The 21,824-nt window shown below is 34.1% G+C and overlaps 1 protein-coding gene and 1 pseudogene across 13 annotated transcripts in view; one reads left to right on the plus strand and one right to left on the minus strand.

The window, feature by feature from the left end:
- LOC145287867 (anoctamin-4-like) overlaps nt 1-21,824 on the plus strand; it is a 746,862-nt gene that overhangs the window by 307,728 nt on the left and 417,310 nt on the right. The gene's annotated exons all lie outside the window — the stretch shown is intronic.
- On the minus strand, nt 8,460-8,584 carry LOC145288437 (U2 spliceosomal RNA; annotated as a pseudogene).

Here is a 21,824-nt window from a genome sequence, read left to right on the forward strand (position 1 = left end):
ACTTTTGCTGATAAACAAATTCTGAAACTCTTGGAAAAAGAAAAACAAAAGTATCACTATTACTTGAAGCATAGCTGGAAAGTAGGTATATAGTAAACAGAAAGCGACTAATTTTGAAATTTGTCATTGTATGCTATTGCAAATATGTAAAGCTCTATTGGTTAATCTCCTCTAGCACATTTGCATATTTTTCGGTCAGCAGTCAAATCTGTGCTGTAATAATTTAAATATTTATAGTTCAGATCGATTCGAATAGTAACCAATTTCAAAATGCAAAGCTAAATCTTAATATTTAACAGTTAGTTTTAATTCTTTTAATAGAACTATTAAAGTATAAACGAAGATGCCAGAAGCAAAACCTGGTTACACGAAGCTTCTATAAACAATTCCTTTATTAGAGATATAGGATGATACAAATCCAGAAAACTGGTGGGTGATCATTAGGGCTGTGACAAGAGAATATTCTTATTGTTTTGACTCTCGAGTATATATCCGACACAGTTAATCGAGAACCACATCACTATCTAAAAACATAAGACATTAACTGATATATACTAGAGTCAAAATAATGAAAAGAATATTCTCTTGTCATAGCCCTAGTTATCATTAGCGTTATGACAACAGCATATTATTTTGACTCTCGAGTATATATTCGACACAGTTAATCAACCGAGAACCACATCACTCTATATAAAAGCATATAAGATATCAACGGATACACACTCGAGTCAAAACAATGAAAAGAATATGCTGTTGTCACAGCCCTCGTGATCATATATCGAAAGGGATGGTAAATTCAACAACAAATAGATAACAAAAGCAATATCATTGCTTTGGGTATCAGCATGTTAAATGGACATTAAACTAAATGCCTTCAAGGTACAATATATAAAGTAGGCTGGTTTTAAATTTTTTAAAAATATAATTAATGACGGATCCGGCTTAATTCAAAGAAATTCAAATGAAAAAAAATATTCAACGATCAATGATTACAAATACTATAAAAGCCCATATCCTATGTTAGCAAATTAGTGCCTAGAGTTAATAGCCTTTTAAAGTTGGAAAATCTGATAAAATAATCAATAGTAAAAACTAATATTCTAATATCAAAAGCAAACTTCCATTTTGATAGAAAAAAAATAGCCTTAAACCTAGAGTGTTTATGTGAATGCATTAAATTTAAATTTGCACCATTATCTAAAAGGATATGAATCTCATTTATTCAATTAGACTACCATAATATATAGATCTGCTCAGATTGCTTCTATTGCTGAGTTTCCCATCTGTTTATAATGATCTACGACCATTCGCACGTTTTCTTCTGGATTTCCCCAGATTTGTTGCATTCCTATCTTTTTCTGATGAAAGGAAATCGTTTCTAGGAACCTGATCCATTTTGTGTTACGGCTTCTCCAGAAATACTTAAGTTTGTTCCAAAATTATCATTGAATGATATAACCGTGATTGATACTAAACATAATCACACTGTCATAGTGATCGATGTCTTTTTTTATTTATATATATATATATATATATATATATATATATATATATATATATATATATATATATTACTACTGAACCTCATATAATCGATTACAGGGAATAATCTATGAAACAAGGACGGAATATATATATATATATATATATATATATATATATATATATATATATCTCCTTCTGAAGACGGAGTTCAATCATAATATAGGGGTAGTAAATTTTCAATTTTTATCTGCTCCCCCCCCGCTTCTTCCCATCATAGATTTTACAATTCAATCTTGATAGTTGAAGTTCAAGGTCAAATATTTGAGCAGTCTTAAATAATCAAATCCTGCCCATTTTGTCCATCGTTTCTAATCCTCTGAGTAATGGTCAGCATCTGACACTCATTAACATTCATCCTTGAGTGATGAGCTTTAGTAAGTGACATTTTAGCATTAAAACTGTCTGTTGCTTTACCCTCTATGTGCTGTTGCCGCTATCCTTAATTGAGTTTCTTGCGCGTTCCATTATCCGTTAAGTATTTTTGTTAAAACCCTGGCCAAGGTTTTCTTGTGTGTGAGCCAGAGTATAAAACTACAGTATTTGAATTTCTACTTTTCTCCCTGGTTCAAGATTTGAGAGGATCCACACAAGCCATTTTTCAAGAACTTCTCGTGTAGAATACAATATCATGCAACTGCTATAATCTTCAAGTTCAATGTCGTCAAATACTTGTTGATCCGTTGTTTCAAGTCATCCATTCTTATCATTCTGCTACATGAATACTGTATCTACCACATTTGTCCTAATACAGGTCCTCCACTAATGTTAAAATAAAAAAGAAACTGGAAAGGTTACTATTTTGTCTCAGTGGGATGCACTGTTTGTGGTCAGTATGTGTCTTAAATGAGTCTCTAAAACATCTTGTTCCATTTTTTTTTTTTTCTAGTACTTCCTGATTTTGGATGATCAGATTGTTTGATTAACCCAGCCATTTTCTCTTACATCTACTGATCTTTACTTTTGCCTCAACTGTGCTCATAGTTACATTTGCCGCATTTCTTGTCTTCAATACGGATCCTCCACTAGTGTTAAAATGAAACCAAAATATATATCATGAGTTTTAGACAAAAAAACAAGTGTTATTTATATTAATTAGAAAATCGGATAGGATTCATTATCCACTTTACAAGTGATCTTATCATAATTGTTATTAAACGTTTTAATAATGAACTGTATGTTTAAACTATTAACTTTACTTAACATACCAAGAATATTTCATTAGTCGTTATGAAATTTATTGGGTGCTATTTTGCCAGCCTTATAAGCTGACTCTTTATAAACAGCAATATCCAATTGGGTAACCTCCATTCCAGTCAATCAGAAGGTGATTGAATCAATTAATACAAATTTGATATTTTCAATTTAGTACATTCTTCTGTGGTTGTTTGGAAAATTACTGTGGGTCTGGCGACCTTCATACGATATCGTACAATCTACTAAAGTGGTTATACTTTTCAAGAGGTTATCGCCGTCACAAGTTTCATGTATTGTCTATTTTAAGATGTGCTCTTATTTATTTACTTTCCCAAAAGGTCAGTTAGAAACAAAGTCAATTTTTAATGTTGGCAAAATATAAAATTAAACTCTATCACAGATACTTATGAACTGTACATATTCTTTCATTTGGTCATCAGGGTGGAAATTAGTGACCGTAGTCAGAAAAAATGTTCTTTCATTCAAGGGGAATAACTTGAAATAGGTTTTAGGTCCCTTCTGTGCAGTTAAACACATGGTTGGTTTTTAATCTGAAAAATCGAATTCTCCAAAACAGTTCTCTGGATTGTAGAAAAATTATAATTTCGCCTAAAAATTTTGTACTAATCTGTTCTCTCAGCAGCCTGTAGTGTCCGGTTTGAATACACAAAAAGCTTGATTCTTCAGGGACTGATTTGACTTGGATGTTGCAGTGTCACATTTAGGTCTGGAAATTGTTAGTTGGAAGTGCAGCTCTGTTAACATTTGATCATTTAACAAGCTATTTCGGTCAATTACTGTTTTGTATACCAAAGTAAAATAGAGAATTCTGAAAGTGAGCAGTAATATGTGATCACCTTCAGTGGAGAAGGTGATGTAATGGCCTGGTTGGCAAAAGTGAAGTTGGGTGTCAAAGTTACAGAAACCGTGTATCTCCAGTTAATGGAGAAGGATCAACAGGATACAGAAGATAGAAGCTAAACTAAAGGTGGCGTTTACTGAAGGAATTTTCTCTGCATATGCAAACCTGTGGAGAATGCAGTGAGACAGTCGAGATATTTTGGACAATGTCGGATTAGTGGAATATCAGCCAGTGTTATGGAGCAGCTTATCGGCCGAGCAGAAATCGTATTGTAGATTAGAGCCACAGAACTACGAAAGTCATTGCTGAAAGAGAGGAGGAATATTACATGCAGAAGCAATGTTTTTGTTTAATATGACACCTAAATGTGGGCAGCTTGAGGAAACCATACCACATAGTGATCATTAAGTACCAATGGCGACAATCTAGAGTTAATGTCTATAGAAAAATCTGACAAGCCGGAATCTAGATGACTTGGAGAGTTGTGGGTAAAATCACCTGGGGCTCACTATACAACACAACTAGCGAAAAGTACAGTTACTGGAACACAGTTGCATGAAAATATTGAGGTAGATGGTGTACCAAGACATCTTGACATTAGGTGGGTTGGGGGGTGGGGATCCAAAGAACAATGGAGATAATGAGCAAATAGGAAGCTGAAAGATCCCCCTCAGAAAAAAGAACGTCAACCAAGATGGTTGGAGACTACTTAACGTAAGTGATTTCAAGAGATCAGTAGGGGAGATATGATTAAATGCCTAAAAATTTGATACAAACCTGTTGTCTCAGCTGCCCATAGTATCCGGTGCAAAAAAAAAAAAAAAGAAATGAGGAAAAAATGGCTGCTTCTTCCCGTTCTATGCTGACGATCTTGTCACCTTGTATGCAAATAAGATGCTTCCAGTTTAAATATAGTGTTGATCTTTCAGGGATTGATTCGAGCTGGATGTTGGAGTAGCAAGTCTTGACAGCAGTGTGTTGCCATTTAACCCTAAAAATTATTAGTTGGAAGTGCAGCATAGTTAAGACTTGATCATTGAATTATCTCAGTCTGGGATTTTTTCTTTCACTAACCAAGAATAGAAAAGATGAAGTGTAGTATCAGAACAGATACTACACGTCTTGCTCCTAACCTAAAGGTCCTAGATATGACCTATATCTGATGGTGAAGCCCCACCTTGCGGGCCTTAGGGAGTGTGGAGCCACCCTTTAATTGCCATTGCTCCCAGGTCCACTCTGACCCGGAGTGGTAGTACCTGTTAGGGTCCCAACTATGGGTTAAATAGAAAATGACTTAAAAAAAAAATATATACTCCATTAAAAATCGTTCCTCAAAATAACTAGATTCGGCATTAAATAACCTGAAAAAGGTTGATATGCCGTAAAACAACCAACCAACCTAGCCTAAAGGATGCAACTATAAAATTGAAATATTTTAATTTGTTTGTGTAACCATGTACATGTTGGAGCCCCTACTTCAATGTGGGTGCTGCCATATAAGTTTTGTTGTACAGTGCAAGTTTTCATTGTTTTCTTGTACTTCAAAATTGGAAGAGTTTATTCTCTTGTAAGTGTAATTATAGAGATAACTTGAATATTACTCTGGGGAAATAACTGACTATACTAAGCCACATAATCTCTAAGATGCAAATAGTCACCGTCGAGTTGAAAATGGATGCATCTTATTTCAGATGCGTCCACGCATCTCTATAAAGGGGTTCTGTCAATCAGTTAGTTTGTTAGTGTTAGATGGCATTTTCAGCTATAAATATGCAGATTCAATGAACAAATGTAAAATATGCCTAGGTATTTACATAGGAGGTTTCCTTCGTTAATCAATTTACTTTTTACATCCTATCTAAAAGCCTTTCTTTCAAACTTAGCCTAATATCCACAGGCAACTTGAATTTGAACAAATACATTGAGGACATTTCCAAGTCTGCTGCAAAAAAGGTGGGCTCCCTCTATCTTGCCAGAAAATTGCTCTCACCTGAGAGCATCCTATATCTTTACGAAGCCATCATTCATTCATGCATCTACCATTATTCTCTAACTTTTAGACAGGGTCAAAAAGAGTTTCAAATCTTATGGATCCCAAACTGTTGGCCTAGTTCCAAACTTTGTCCCATCCTACAATGTTACAGCCTGTTTTGCGAGTGCGTTAATGGAATGTGCTCTGAACTTGCACCACTTGTAACCTTTTATATACATTTTCCCTAGTAACTTGACAATCAGCAAAATCCCACCCCTATACTGTTGAGTTCCCAAGATGCTGAAAAGCCTTCTACTCTAATATATTTTTTTCTCTTGGACTGCTTGACTTTGGAATTCCATCCCATTTTCCTACTTTCCTGATTGTACTAACATGCAGAAGTTTGAATGTAATTCAGACCTCTTGCTGCTCAACACCCCTCAGTACCCTGAAGGTTGTTGAGCAACTGAGTTAGACATGATCCCAAATAGTAACTTATGTTCCAATGGTAATGTTCCTAGTTGCTGGTCTCCTGACAAGAGGGATTGGACCTACTAATTCACTCTTGTTCATTAGTTTGTTCACACTTTTCTCAATAACCATACCTTAAGTTTTGCACAAACACTAGTCATGGTGAAAGTAAATTTATTCAAAACCTTTCAAATCCAGTTTTTCGCATCACTCAGACATAACTTGGCGCACTGCAGTCAACATTCCTAACATACAGTTTCACCATGATTGTCAAAGCCATCATTTCCTTTAATGATGAATTACAGCAGTCGGTCCAAGGATTCCATTTCTTCTTGCAGCCTTAAGCATATCATGGCAATGTGCACGAAGGAAAACAGTCTCTTCACATGACATGCACCGCACAAGGTATGTTTTACCTTCACATCATTCACCTTACTTAACATAGCAGTCCTCTTCTATATCTTGGTTAGTCTCAAAATTCTCTTTCCAGATTTATTCACTCGTGGAGGGGGACCTGCATGCTCAGCTTGTTTGGGGGGGGGAGTGAAAAAACAAATATCCACACTTTGTATAATGAGTCTGTCCCTTAATTGGTTATGCTAGAGTATGAAGTAACATTTTCATCACTAAATATACTGATTGAAGGATTAGAAACGTTTATCCTTTTATTTTATGTTATCAATTTATTCAGCTGGAATTTTTAGCATTGGCAGTTATGCAGGCTGTACACAACTATAATCTTAGCACAGGCATCACAGCATTGGCTTTGACTTTTCGGTGGAGATAGTTTTGAAGTGTGTGTGTGTGTGTGTGTGTGTGTGTGTGTGTGTGTGTGTGTGTGTGTGTGTGTGTTATGTAAATCATTGAAAATTTTTTTGTTTCGTTTTTGAAGTGAACATCTAGGGAGTAAATGACTAAAAATGCAGCAAAGACATATTTTTGACGACTTAGATGTAGCGAACGAAACCATATTGTAATGGTTATTTTTTTGAAAAATAATAAATTACCAACGGAGAAAAACCTGATCTTTGAAACTTTTAGAACTCTCTCTCATATATATACTAGCAGACCGCCCGGCGTTGCCTTGTTGTAATATATATATATATTTTAATTCATGTAGATTTCGTATTTATTATTATAGAGCCATTTTCTATGGATTATGTTGTACTCAATGTTATATCTGGCTCTGTCTATTTCACTTGATCGCCTTGGTTAATTCTTTGTTTTGTAGTCACATGAGATAAATCACCCTTTTTAGCTTTTGGACTTTGCCATGAATGATTTTAGCTGATTTCATCAGGCCTCTAAGGAACTGTTAACTCGCATCTCTCGCTAGACTTTGTGTGATTGATGTAGTCAGAATAGATAATAGGCATCAGTTCTCTTCTTCCATGCAGATGTCACTTCGACTTTTTATGTCTTTTGCAGCTCTACTTGCTTATTTCCCTTTCTTTACTCTTCCGATCCTGGAATATCAATTTTAAAGTAATTTGCGATTGCTGTTGATGCGTTTTCTTCTGTTTTTTGTTGTGGTTGCTGTGTAATAACTAGGTCTATAACAACAGAATATTCTTGTTTTGACTCTCGAGTATATATACGACACAGTTATTCTCAGTTAACCAACCGAGGATCGCATCACTCTATATAAAAGCATATAAGATGTCAACAGATACACACTCGAGTCAAAACAATAAAAAGAATACGCTGTTGTCGTAGCCCTAGTATGGTCCTGGATATGACCTTAAACTATATCCAGTGGTGAGACCCCAGCTTGCGGACTTTGGGGAGTGTGGAGCCACCCTTTAATTACCATTGCTCCCAGGTCCACTCTGACTTGGAGTGGTAGTACCTGTTCAATTTATTATATAGATGTTAAGAACTCTTTTACCCCATTATTTTATTTCAATTTTTTTTTCCGTCTTAAGAATAAATCGAAACAAAAAATTACTTAGCAGTTCATGCAGAAGTCAACATGATTTTTCTTTTTAACTTCGCTAATTTAATATAACGCCCAGTCTGCCCTGCTATTTTATAAATGCCTGTGAAAAAGGAGTTAATTAAAACCTTATTAATGAGAATTAAATAAAATTTCAAAGATGTTCATCATTTTTCCCCCTTTTTATAAGTTGGTTTTTGGAAACCGGTTTAAATGCCAAATTTAAATTTAAACAAGGCCGATAGCCATTAGTTGCATGCTCTTGTGTAATGAATGAATGCGTGAATGTAGCATTGACCTGAAATTCATAAAGATAAACTAAAATGACCGAAAAATGGGCTGAAATGACTTAAATAAATAAAAAGTAAATGACTTAGAATGTCTTTAATGTAATGAACTTACGAATGACTTGAATCCTTCAAAAACAACTTGAATGATCTGGAGAATGACTTGAATGGTTTGAGACTGACTGGTTGTAAAGTGGGTGATCATTTTACATTAAATTAATACAGAAAAGTGATCCCCCACTTTATATCATAAGTACAGCATGTAGTAAGAACACATACTACACTTTGATCTTGGCCAAAAGGCCAAGAAAAGCGGTATTTATTTGCTCCCCCACCGAGCAAATTATGTACAAGGCCGATTTTTAATGTGAGGAGTGAAGGGGAAATGGGGAGCAACTCCCCGGGGAGTAGGGGAGCTGAATGGTGACAATTGATATGAAGAGTTACCTGTACATTGACCAAGGTCTTATATGTGGGGTTGCCCTCACATATGGTCTTTGCTTGCAGTATCTGCCGGAACAGATACTACACTTCGAGATATTAAATCTTTTATTCAGGCAAAAAAAAAGAACATGAACAAAAAACTTAGGCACAAGGCCAACTCAAAAGGGGGAGGGGCAGATGGGGGTTGTTGGTCATCTTTGTCACTCTAGAACTAAACAAAAGTTTGTCTTAGCTAGAATCTTTCACCATAATACCGCATTCGCCCTTTCGTACTTGGAGACGTCCTACTTGGCACCCAATTATTTAAAACATTTTTTATTTCCATGTAAAAACAAAAAAGATAACAATGATGATACGATAATTCATCTGTGTCGAGAGCAGGGGGGGGGAGAAAAAGGGGTGGTTAGTAGGACCCTCCCAACCTCGTCTCAAAAGGCCAAGAAAAGCTTAAAAAGCTAAGAACATCTATTAACAACATCTTAACCAAAAAGGCCAAGCACAAGTCTTAGTCTGACCGACGGAGTGCACGCGACTAAAAATACAGATACAAATTTCCTTTTCAGTTTTGAATTTTAACATTTCTTCTGCTTTTCCAGAGATTTAGTACTTCTCAGATATCTTTAGTTTTAAACGGGGGGGGGGGAACTCTGAAACAAACGCTTTTAATAATACTATTAAATGTTTCCTCCAATTTTTTATTCTTTTTGCAGACTGTTATCCTCATCTTCATAGTTGTCGTTTCACCCCGTTTTGGCAAACTATTCCTCTGGCTGGCTTGGATAGGATTGAAACTGCTATATCTTCAACAAATGCCACCTAGAACCGTAGAAACAACTATGAAGATGAGGGTAACAGTCCACAAAAAAGAATGAACTCACAAATTATGAAGAGTAATCTCAAAGGATTAAAAAAATAAAATGTTTTTAGTCGCATGTTTCTGCTGGCTTCGGAGAATGGTATCTTTGCTAACGTACAGAAGAGGTAATGCGTGGGAGGATAGTAGCATGACAAAATATACTACATTATCCCAACCATGAATCGAGCATTAAAGATAATGCAATTAAAGTAATAGTTTTAGATAGCAATATAGATTACATCTTTCCGAGCACCCTCTCTCCCAGCATCTATAAAAATAATTTAGTCACTACAGTGCTATATAACGAGAACTATTTCTGCATTTATGTAGATTTAAAAAAAAAATAAGCTAAACTATACCTTGTGTGCACACACACACACATATATATATATATATATATATATATATATATATATATATATATATATATATCAGCAAATAGTTAATAAAACATGTTAAAAAACACTTTGAAAAAGAGTTAAAAACATTTAATCGGAAAAGGAAGCGCGCTTAATAAGTGGATAGTCCTTAATCCGTGGAGTTTCGAATTTGAGATTACTTTATAAATATTAATTCTTTAATATTTATAATATACTATAGTTTTATCATCTTGGATCATTTTGGTAAATTTAATTGTATTTTTGTTATATATATATTATTATATTATTATATATATATTATTATATATATATATTATTATATATATATTATTATATATATATTATTATATATATATTATTATATATATATTATTATATTATATATATTATATTATATATATTATATTATCATATATATTATTATATTATTTATTATTATATATTATCAGATATATTATTATATATTATTATATATATATATTATTATATTTTTGAAGAAACGTAACTGTAAATTACATTGCTTCCAAGTTGCTAGATAAACTATTACTATTGTAACCGTATCATGTATACTTATCTATTTCTGTAGATATGATCTAGGTAAATCTTCGTACATCCCTAGTGTATAACCCAAATCTCGTTTTACGTTAAATGTATATAGTGGATATGTGGCCATATCACTTACTTATAAAGCATCCTTTTCTTATTGCATTTCTAGTTTTGACAGTGTGACTAAAAATACGCGTTGAATGATCAATATAACTGTTCGTGCAGTTTTCTTTCTTTCTTTTCTTTTTTTTTTTTTTTATATAAAATTTTTCTATTGTCATCCTACTTAACAACTTTCTATTTGTGGAACACAACACCATGGGCTTGATTCCCTGGTTACTACATATAGTGGTCATAAAGACCAATGTTATATAACCGTGGTCTCTCTCTCTCATATATATATATATATATATATATATATATATATATATGTGTACATACACGGGGTTCTTAGATATCTAATGAATGTGTGTATGTATATTTATGTACAGCTTATGACGTGACAAGAATATACATAAATACCTTTACAGCACGAAGGATAAATAAAACTTATTTGGGGCTTCAATATCTGGGCAATCAGGAACATATCTGGTCAATCTGTGGTCTACTTTGACAGGAAGCTGCAATGGGAATTCTCTAAAAAGCAACAGATCCTCGGATTTTATTTCAGCAACTTTTTATTTCAGTGATTTTTGTCCTGGAACTTTTGGAAAGTTTCAATCCTATTTCTGACTCTCGCCACTTCAGACCCCTTCTTGGAGCCATCACGATTTGAAGACTGTTTCTGTTTCAACTCTGACTGACTTTAACCATTTTCTACATATCTCACCCCCCCTAAATGATGTCATTAGTATGTTAATAAGATAATCACCTGATGTTTTTACATGTCATTATTTCTAAGTTGTCAACTGTTGACATTTTTAAGTTCACATTCCTGGTAACTATTAAATGCAAATATCTAAATATGTTGATTATTCTAAAATATTCTAGCTAAAAAAACTTTTATATCACAATCGTCAACCAGCATCCCTTTGGCATTGCCCGGTCTTCCAATTCCTTTCAATCAAAACCTACTGCCCACTGTTTCCAATTCTCCTATATATTCATCATCCAATAGTCAAATTTCATTAATTCTTATCCTTTAGTGGCTTTTAGGTCTTAGTTGCTGTTGATTTATAAGTGTTTAAAAAAATGGAATTTAATTTTACAGCAAAAAAAATCATGCTTTTAATCTAACAATTAACCCCAAGTCTGGGGTTGCAAATAAAAAAAATAAAATATATTGGTTATAGACAAAAATTATTTGAAGTTCTAATCTTAGAAAATTTATATTTAAAGCTTTACTGGATCGACTAACTCTATAATTTATCAAATCGAATTGTATTTGAGAAAAATGAAAAACGATATTTGTGCCTTACCGTACCATGTCGTTGTCTTTGCCTCCTGTTAAAGATCTATTTACAGAAATTTTGTTACATTGCCTGTGTATTGGGTTAACTTTAACTAGACTCCATTTAATTAAGGAATCGCTGCTCCATTTAGTTTGCTTCTATCCTGTGACCATGATAGCTCTAATTGAACTTTACATGATGTGTAGGTTATCTAAATTCCTGGCACCAACAGAATCTCCAAATTTTTACTTGAATCAGCTTAAACACGTGCTTTATCAACTCCTTACTGTTGAATATCGACTCTGTATTACAAAAAATATATTGATTAATTTTTATTGTATCAGTATGTCTATCCTTATCCGTCTATATTTGACTAAGTCGTAATTGTAATAACATGGATTTCGACTATCAATCTACCTATTGGTCAGAGTAAACATTCTAATTTTTCAGCTTTGTTTTTCATGCATATGCTCTGGTTGTACTCGCTTGCTCTTTAAATCTGTTTTGATTGTGAACTCATTGACTTCTGTCAATATCGTGTTGTAAAAGTTTTGTGATGTTATTTGAAGGTATTTAACACCCAGAATGCAAATATAAAAGGGTTTGTCTGTGAATAACGCAATAAGTCATTACAAGTTGCGTAACTGGCTTGTAATGTATGCAGAGAACGACCCAGCGGTAATCTTACTAGCGTAGTACTCCTTAAGGTTAATATCAGATATTTATATTATGAGGAAGAAGATATCCGTTCTTTCTCTACAACAATTAGTCAACATAATTGTTTTATTTGTTTGTATCTGGCACATGGTCACCAGATTGGAGGTTTCCTTCCGTAGCTAGAAATCTTACGAAGTGGACCTTTATGCCATGTCGGAGACACAAACCTTGGATTAACCCCCAAGAAGGTTGTCTTGTCAACAGATGCAAAGTACTGGGGCTGCTGTATTACCATTTGGTAAATGGATTCTGGGCCATGCAGTAGTAGATGGGGCCTCTCTGTGCCATATTAGTAGGTAATGTTACAGCTTATCGGTTAAAAATCATTAATTTTTTTCTGTTCTGCTCAAACAGCTGACCTTTTCTACATCTCTCGACTCTCAAAAAATGAAAAATCACAAGAAACAAAACCAGATTAAACCCAGAACTTAAACCCCCAACATAGACAGCATCTCAGTCATAGTGCTCAAAAGGCTTCAACCGGAACTAGCTCCCATACTTACAAAGCTGTTTAAATGTTGCCTTAAAGAGAAATCCTTCCCAACACCTCAGAAAACTTCATCAGTCTGCGCTGTACTTAAAAATTCCGGTGATCGACCATCATCTCAGTACAAACCAATCAGTCTCCTGTGAGTCATAAGTTGCTGGAAACTGATAAACAGAAGCGGTCAACCACCTTAGCAAAAATAACCTGCTCAGTTACGTGCAGAAATTGGAAACTCACTGTATTAACGCTGGTGTACCTCAAGGTTCTATCCTGTGTCCAACCCTGTTCTTCATCAATGATCTCCCAAATTACATTATTAGGTCAATCTATGGCAACACTTCAAAGACCAGCAATGACAGAATCTTTGATTCTCTCTCTTCTAATCTTGGGAACCTAGTGCAATGGAGGGAGTGACGTTGGCTGGTTCATTTTAATGCATAGAAAACAAGCTTCTCTCCTTTTGTCACAATCGCTCTGATCCTCACCATGCCCCAGTTGAAATGAATGGCTCTAGTCTTGACAAGCTTCTGGGACTGACCTTCCTTCCTTCCTGATCTGAAATGGAACACCTACATCAAATCGGTTGCCAAGATCGCTGGAAAGATGGTTGGATCACTCTACCGCTCCAGTAAGTATCTCGCTGCCGGTTCAACCTTCTACCTGCATAAGAGCTGGGGGCCCCTACAATGGAGTACTGTTGCCACATCTTGGCTGGAGCTGCTCGGCACAGCCTATCCTGAATCGATAGGTCAAAATCTAGTAGGAGATGCCCTTTTTTCTTCCCTACAACGTGTTTCCCACAGAAGAGATATTGTGAGCCTGTCTATGCCCTATCGCTATTTTCATGATGTGCTCATCTGAACTCTAATCTATGATCCTTACCTTGCCAAACTTTCACAAAAAAACGCTCTACTAGCTAAAACCACTATATATGGTTTCCCCAATTTGTATACCTAATTGTAAACGCAGATTCCATGAACAAAGCTTCTTTCCCAGAACTGCCCGCTTTTGGAACACTGGCATACTTCCCGGATAAATAACATGGTAGCCTTCAAATCTCATGTAAACAAGTTTCTGTTAAGTCGTCCTTATAATCCAATTCCACACAATTTGCAACTCTAATATCTAGAAAATCTTGGACACAACGTTTAAAACTTTGGTTTGTAAGTTTAATCTGAAAATTTAGAAAACTAATTTTTTTTTTCTTTTTATAAAAGAAAAATACTTTTCTATTGTTTTGCTCGGACTATTTTTCTCATCTTGAGTGTTATTTGTGGAACGTTTTGGTCAGTGTAGCCTTTGAACATCATCAGACATGTTGGTCGTGGTCTTGGAAAAGAAAGGAGAAAAGTTAATGTCTCCGTAAATATTTTTGTATTCTTGGATTTGTTCTGTTTTTGGCCATGGTTTCATGTGTGTAATAAAAAAAAAAAAAAGAAAAAAAGTTGACAAACAATCGGCCCTCATTTAAAAAAATTCAGAACTGTAAAAAAACATTCTATTTTTTTCTAAAATAACGGTTTCAATGACTTTGTTTGGTGGTATGAACCTTAAGAGGTTGCCCCCCACCTCGTGCAGAGAAAAAAAGTATGTCCGATATTATTGACAGTTGTCGTAAAATCTAAATCCACGTATGTTGTGTGGTTGGTACGAATTTTGATTGAAACTTTTCACCTGTTTGAAAATATTATTTCACAAGTTTAATTAAATTTTATTTTTATTTTTTTATCTTATAATAAAATAAGATAAAAAAATAAAAATAAAACTTTTGTATTTTTATGAAAACGATTGCATATATACCTTTCCTCTCTCCATGAAACTGACCTCTCGGGAATTAATACCCACAAAATGAAGAGCGGGGGGGGGCAATAAAATCTTTGAAAATGCTTTAGCAGTGAAACTCTCCAGATAAAAATGATTTTGATCACTTAATTAAAAAAAAAAAACTATAACATAATTTGAAAATTTAGAAAAACAAATTAATTCCAATATTTGCTTCCAGGCAACCATTTTAGCAGGAATCAATTTATTGAAAACTGTCATTGCTCAGATTAATGAGAATCTTTCTTCTCCTTCTCTGAACCATATTAAATCTTATTTTTATACTTTGCAAGTTTAAGATTGAGCCTGAGAATATCTGGTATTGTTTGGCTGGGAGTGGCATATCCTTTTAAATATAGGAACCTGAAAGTTAGCAAGAATAATGCCCCATCTATGATTATAGACCTCTATAACTGGAGAAAACATTTTTCTTTTTAATGTTAAATAGCACAAGCTCTTGGGTACAAGCTCTTGAATTATGGTATAAAAAAAATAAAATCTACTCTGATGAAACATAGCCAATTGTGTCTTCTCGCTGTACATACTCCAAGCTTCAAAGTCCCACCCTTTCACTTCTGCTCTAAATTTCTTCTCTCTAACTGCTAGATTTTGGAATTCCCTCCCTGTTTACTTCTTTCCTAACTGTACTAATCTGCAGAAGTTTAAATGCAATGCGAACAGACATCAATTTCTCACAGTATCCTGTTAGATATAATAATAAATATCCCCTAACGTCAAAGTGAAAATGTGCCTTTTTTTTGGGGGGGGGGGGTGAAAAAGTGTTTAAAAAGCCTTTAAAGTGTTTAGAGACCATACAAATATATAGCTAGCCTGTGTGGTCTGAGTCTTTTCCTGTATTTTTTTATAGGATTTTGAAAGTTAATTATTACAGTCTCCTTTGGTCATAAAATTATAATTTTGTAAAAATGAGTGAAGCGAGAGCGCCTGGCTATGGGACTTCCTCAACAGTTGTGGTTCATTAATTGACTTTGCATTTTACTATTCTAGATAATTCCTCATACCTACTTTTAACCTTTCAAACTATCAGGACAGCTGATGAAACCTGATATTTGCGTACAGGTTTTGAAAAAGGATATTTTATTAACGATTTGTAAAATACGAGCTAGAACGATAAAATTGTCGCCCTAAAGAAAACCCTACAGTTTTATTTTAAAACTTATTGAAAAAAATCAATTCAGTTAACTTGATTATGTAGTAGAGCTGACATCTATTTAATGGAGCCGCCTTCAGTCTCAATCACCACTTCGATACAGGTCTGGAACTGGCAGCATGCCTTTTCCACAAGTGCCTCTTCGTGAATACTCGGCGAATGGTAGCAATCAAGCTGGCTTTGGTGTTGTAGGTGGTCATGTTTGTAATGTTCTCGACATATGGCCAAATGAAGTAGTCCAGTGGGTTCGGGTCGGAAGGAGGGGGTAGTGAAAGGATACAAAGTCGGAGCACTCCTTCTGAAGCCAAGCCTGGGTCTCTTTGGACTTATGGGCTGGCGCCAGGTCCTGCTGTCACATCTAGGGTCTGCCAGCGACCACCTGATTGCACCAGGGGATCACCACTCTCTTCAGCACATCCAGGTACACTTTTGTGTTGACTTTCAAGCCGACTACAAAGATGTGAAGTGGCATGATGTGGCCCTCACTTGAAACCACAGCAAAGACCATAACCATGGCCGGATACTTTGTTTTCAGCACCCTGGGGACGTCAGTTATCTGGACTTGCATTTTGAGGGTGCTGGCAATGGTCTTGTCCTAACTTGGATCGGCAGAGAGCATGAGTGGTACAGCAATGTATCTCCGATCACACTCGTTGAACATTGTGTCACTTTCAGACATGATAGAAGGCTCCTATTGTTCTTAGGATTTGTAAAAGACTGACCAACTAGTAGATGGGCTGCAACAAAAGAAAGCGGAAATGGAATCTCCTGTCTTTATCGTAACACCCTGTAAATTTTCAAAGAAATGATTTAAACTCTAATTCTAAGATTACTGTATGTAAATAAGTTTGCTAAGTTCAAAGCCAAAAATAATTTACTATTAGATAATTTAAATGCTTCCAAATTAAATTTAAAAAAAACAAAAAATTAAAATGGTTTGATATTGTGACACGTTATAAATTTGAAGTCTTAAACCGATAGGAATAAATTTTTGGCTCGAATTGCCTTTTAAAGGCAAAAGCAAATATGGTTTCTTTGTACTCTTAATTAAACATTAATTTTGCAACTATTTTTCAGAAATTAGTTTTTTTTTTTTTTTTTTTTTTTTTTTTATTTATGGAGGTCACCACTTATCAAGGCCCAGAATTTATATTTTATCCTTTAATTTATGAGTTAACTTTCACTTCCATCATTTTATCCTTTAGCCCACATCTTCTATGAATGATATTTCTAACAAAGGGAAAGAATTGCCGTTTTCTAGGTGGGAATCCATCCATCTAACATTTATCATTGGAAAGTGTTTGATCTGAGTGTTTTTTTTTTTTTTTTCTTTAACTCCTTACATAAGTGGCTTTATGCTTTGTCTGGAGCTATTTCCATAAAAATAATAAAACTAAAACTTATACAAGTGTATACTGGTGGATTTCCTCTGAATTTTTATTTGCAAAATTCTTTGTTTAGGAATTTTTTTTTTTTTTTTTTTTTTTTTTTTAGATGAACATTGGTATTTGGATTATTCGGACTATGGTTTTCATGTATATTATCCTCTCACTTTGATGTAACCGTACTTTCAAGTGAGCCTTGTCGAATTTTAAAATAAGTACTTGTAAGACTTCTATCCAGTCATAGCTGCTGGAACGAGAGCAATCTACCCTCGTGGATTAAGTAAAGAACTAAATTTGAAATGCTGTATAGATTTTCAAGTTCTACAAAATGACTGACCTGAAGGTGTTAGGTTAGATCGGTTGAAACATGAAAATAACGCCCGATATGGGAACAGTAGTCAGAATAATACAGAATCGTAATTGAAATATAATTTTTTTTTTTTCCTATTGATTTCATTGGTCATCATTACGATGCCATGTGATAAATTTTTTTAGGCAATTCTTCAAAACTTCTAAAGGAATTCATTTCTATTATTCAAGTATCATTATTTGGAATGGAATTTGTCGGGTTTCTGTCATCCAAAAATGTTAAACGTTTTTTTTTTTTTCTGAAAATACCAATCTCCTCACCCAAATAATATAGGCCATAAAAATAGGCTACCCAAATTGTTTTATATTATTTTCCAACTGATTAGATGGCAATCTAACATCTACAGATGTGAATAAAATTGCATTAGACTATCCTTCCTATGAAACAATAGGAATGTTTAATTGGTCTTCTGACAAAGGAGGGATTGGAGTTAGTAATTAACTCCTGTTCGTTTGTTCGCACTATTCTCAATAATAACGCCTTGGATTTTTTAAATTTTGCTCAAACAGAAGTCATAGTAAAAGTAAATTTTTGCCAGAACGGATTTTCCGGGATAACTCTGGTTGCTCCCATAGGGACCATTATAGGGGCAAAATTGTCCCAAAATTGTTTATCTGTTCGTATTTTTTCTCAATAACCACTCCTTGGATTAAAAAGAATTGGGGGGGGGGGCATAAACATTAGTTATGATGAAAGTAAATTTTTCACTTGTGAAGGGGGACCTTGCATGTTTGGCTTGTTATTTCTAAAATTCCTTGCCAAAGAGAATTACAGCTTTCAATCTGAACCAGTGTAACAATTATATCAAAGAAACAAGAAAAAAAAAAGCCTGGTATTATCAATAACGCATTTTTTCTAAATATTTAACCAGTTCATTTCTCCTACGGCTGTGCGTGACTTTGTGTCTCAGTTGTCTCTAACATGTGATTTTCCGAACACCACGGTTTCTCCAGCAACAGATCCGTTTTATTCTTTGTGCACCCGTCTTGGTCATTTGCATATCTTTATGCTGCTGCTCCCAGCATCAGCGGCTTTGTTACACTAGCTTCCGGAATTCCTTTATAGATTAATTTATTACAAAATTGTTTCAGACTTCTTCAGATATGGATTGTTAATTATAAGTTACACCTCTAGATTAAATAACTGATTCTGTATAAAACTTTGCACAGATTTTTTAGTTCAACAGAAAGATCCCAGAGTTTGAATGACTTGCCTGAAGGTCAGAGGTTACATTGACATAAACAGGAGAACAACGTAAGATAACAGTAGTCCAAATAATCCAAATATGAATTGCTTCTTTACTGCTTCATGCACTTTTATTACACATAGGTTTAAATGCTGTCATATTTGGGATGGAGTATCTGTCCTATTTTTGAGGTTTCTCGATATGATGTAGAAACGTATCTGTAATTTGATTGAGGGCCTCACCCATCCGTACCTTCCTCTCTGCAACCTTTCTTACAAACAATGTTGCTAGTTTTAGTCTCTTCTATTAGGTTGGTGCAAAGTGTCGTTTTTTTTTTTATCAGATATATATACATAAAAAAACAGCATTTTTGCACCAACTTAATATAAATACTATTATGGCAAGTGTTTTTTTTTTTTTTTTAATTGTTTCCATCAATTTGTTGTTTTGATACCTCATTGTAATACAGCTTCCTATTCCAGTAGCTTCTTTAAAAAAAAAACAAAAAAAAACTGCAGGCTTGTGGAACTTGTTGACTGTTTTTCTTACTTATAGATTTGGTATTTTCAATACTAAGGTCAAGTTATCTGTTTTTGTGATAATCATTTTATTAGCTCTTTACATCAAACGATTCCTCACTCAAAAGAAAAATGGATATCTTGAAACTAGACTTCCAGTTTTATAAAAAATCTACTTGGATTTAGATTTTTTTATATTTAAAAATTCTTTACAGTAGTAGGTCATAGTAATCAATTTTAGGTCTACTCATGCTGAGTGATACATAGCTGCCCCCTATCAATGGGTTGAGTAGAAACGTATTGTCTATGGACTCTTTACAAAATATATTCCTACAAAACGAATTCATCTATAAATGAATTCGTATACAAAACGAGCGTTTAGTTTTGCATAAAATGAACTAACAAATGTTAACATACCTTGAAACTTAAATCAAACATATATATATATATATATATATATATATATATATATATATAGTACGTCGATTAATTTTATTTTAACTATAATTAAATATTTGTTATTAGCGTCTCCTTCCTACTAGATCAGGGAAGTAGTTCACCCTTAGAAAGATCGCCCATATTTTGGGGGGGATGTAAACAAGTAAATATACATTTATTTATAATAAAACGGTTATCGTATGTGTTTCGTCATACTACAGTTCATCAGTATGAGCCATAGTATGTATGTGTGTATTTAGTGGATATATCCATATTACAATCATTACACCAGTTTAAATTCAACCAATCTTGTTCTCAAATACTGTTGAAGTCTTTAGTCTTTTCGCCATTTGTAATACAAGAAAATAAAATTTTGCTGTCAAGTATTTGCCATTTTAGTTTACCGTTCAAATGAAATCTCTGCAAGAAGTCACTGAAAAGATAAGGAAATAAAATTCCTTTATATAGTTTTACTTAGCATATATCAGTTCAACATAATATATTATGGTCAACTAATACTGTGAATGACCTCAATGTTAATGTTTGAAGGTTAAGTTGCTTGAGAAATTGATGTTTAATTAGAAACTTGGATCCATAGTAAATTTTCAAAGACTTTCCTTTCATGGAAACTTTAAACTTTCTCCACCCATCTCTGCATCCTTTGGATTAAGATCTCATTTAATTTTTATCTTTAAAATGTAATTTTTTTTTCACAATATAGTAACATTTCTTTATAAAATGTCACTCAAGACCAAAATTGTGTGGAATGTAATCCCTACAGCCACCTACCTTGAAAATGCTGCTGTCAAACCTGACATAGTTTTTTGGAACAAGTCAGAGAGAGAGAGAGTTGCAACCTTGGTTGAAGTGAGTGTTCCTGATGATGGAGGTCTGAATAGAGCTGAAAAGGAGAAACAGACCAAATATCCAGGTCTTATGTATGATATGAAAAGAAACTGGAATCTTAAGGAGATATCAATCATACCAGTTATCATAGGTGCAAAAGGGCTTATGAAGAAGAACCTGAAGTTCTACCTAACTAATATTCCTGGTGAACCAAGTGCAAAAGAGATCCAGACAATTGCACTTAAAAGAACAATGAGGATACTAAAAAGAGCTCTCGGCTGGTTTTAATAAAAAGCAGGGCAATATTAGTAGCTGGTTTGGCTTCCCCATACCCAACGTTACAATCTTCAAAAGAAGAAAATTTAAAAAAATCTTTAAATGAAAGATATTAGAAAAATTTACTAAAATGAACTTTTCATTAGCAAGGATCCCTGCCGCTGCCCAGAAATGGGCAGTGTTTTTGCTCCCAACATTTAATTCCATGTTTTATTTTTTAATGTCTAAAGTTATAAGTTTGAAACAATCATCTTTGTTATGGATGTTTGATATGAATACAAAAATCACAATCTATATATCTATAAAAGTGCAAATGTGTGTGTCTATGTACACTTCCCTACTAAATAGCTTTGTCGATTTTCGGTCTGTTGAGGATATTGAGATTTGGGAAAAACCTTTTTAATCGGTTTTTGGCCAGAAATTTGGTTAAGGGGTCAAAGTTCAACGATTTGACCTTTGAGAACTCTACCAAATTCCTCCACCAATTTTTGGTCTAAACACTTGAAATTTTAGATATAGGTTACTTGGACGTGGACCTAACTCTATAATTTGATTTGGGCCCAAAACAAATGTTATGGGGTCATAATTAGGGTCTAAGTTTTTAAAAATTGACTTATGGTCTCTACCAAATTATTCAGCAAATTTTGGGTCTAAACATTTGAAATTTTACATGAAGGGTAATCAGACACACGGCAAGCTTTTAATCTGTTTTGGGCCAAAATTTG

Source organism: Euprymna scolopes, chromosome 11 (genome assembly GCF_053919585.1).
Source record: "Euprymna scolopes isolate OS-2025 chromosome 11, ASM5391958v1, whole genome shotgun sequence".
Lineage (NCBI taxonomy): Eukaryota > Metazoa > Mollusca > Cephalopoda > Sepiida > Sepiolidae > Euprymna > Euprymna scolopes.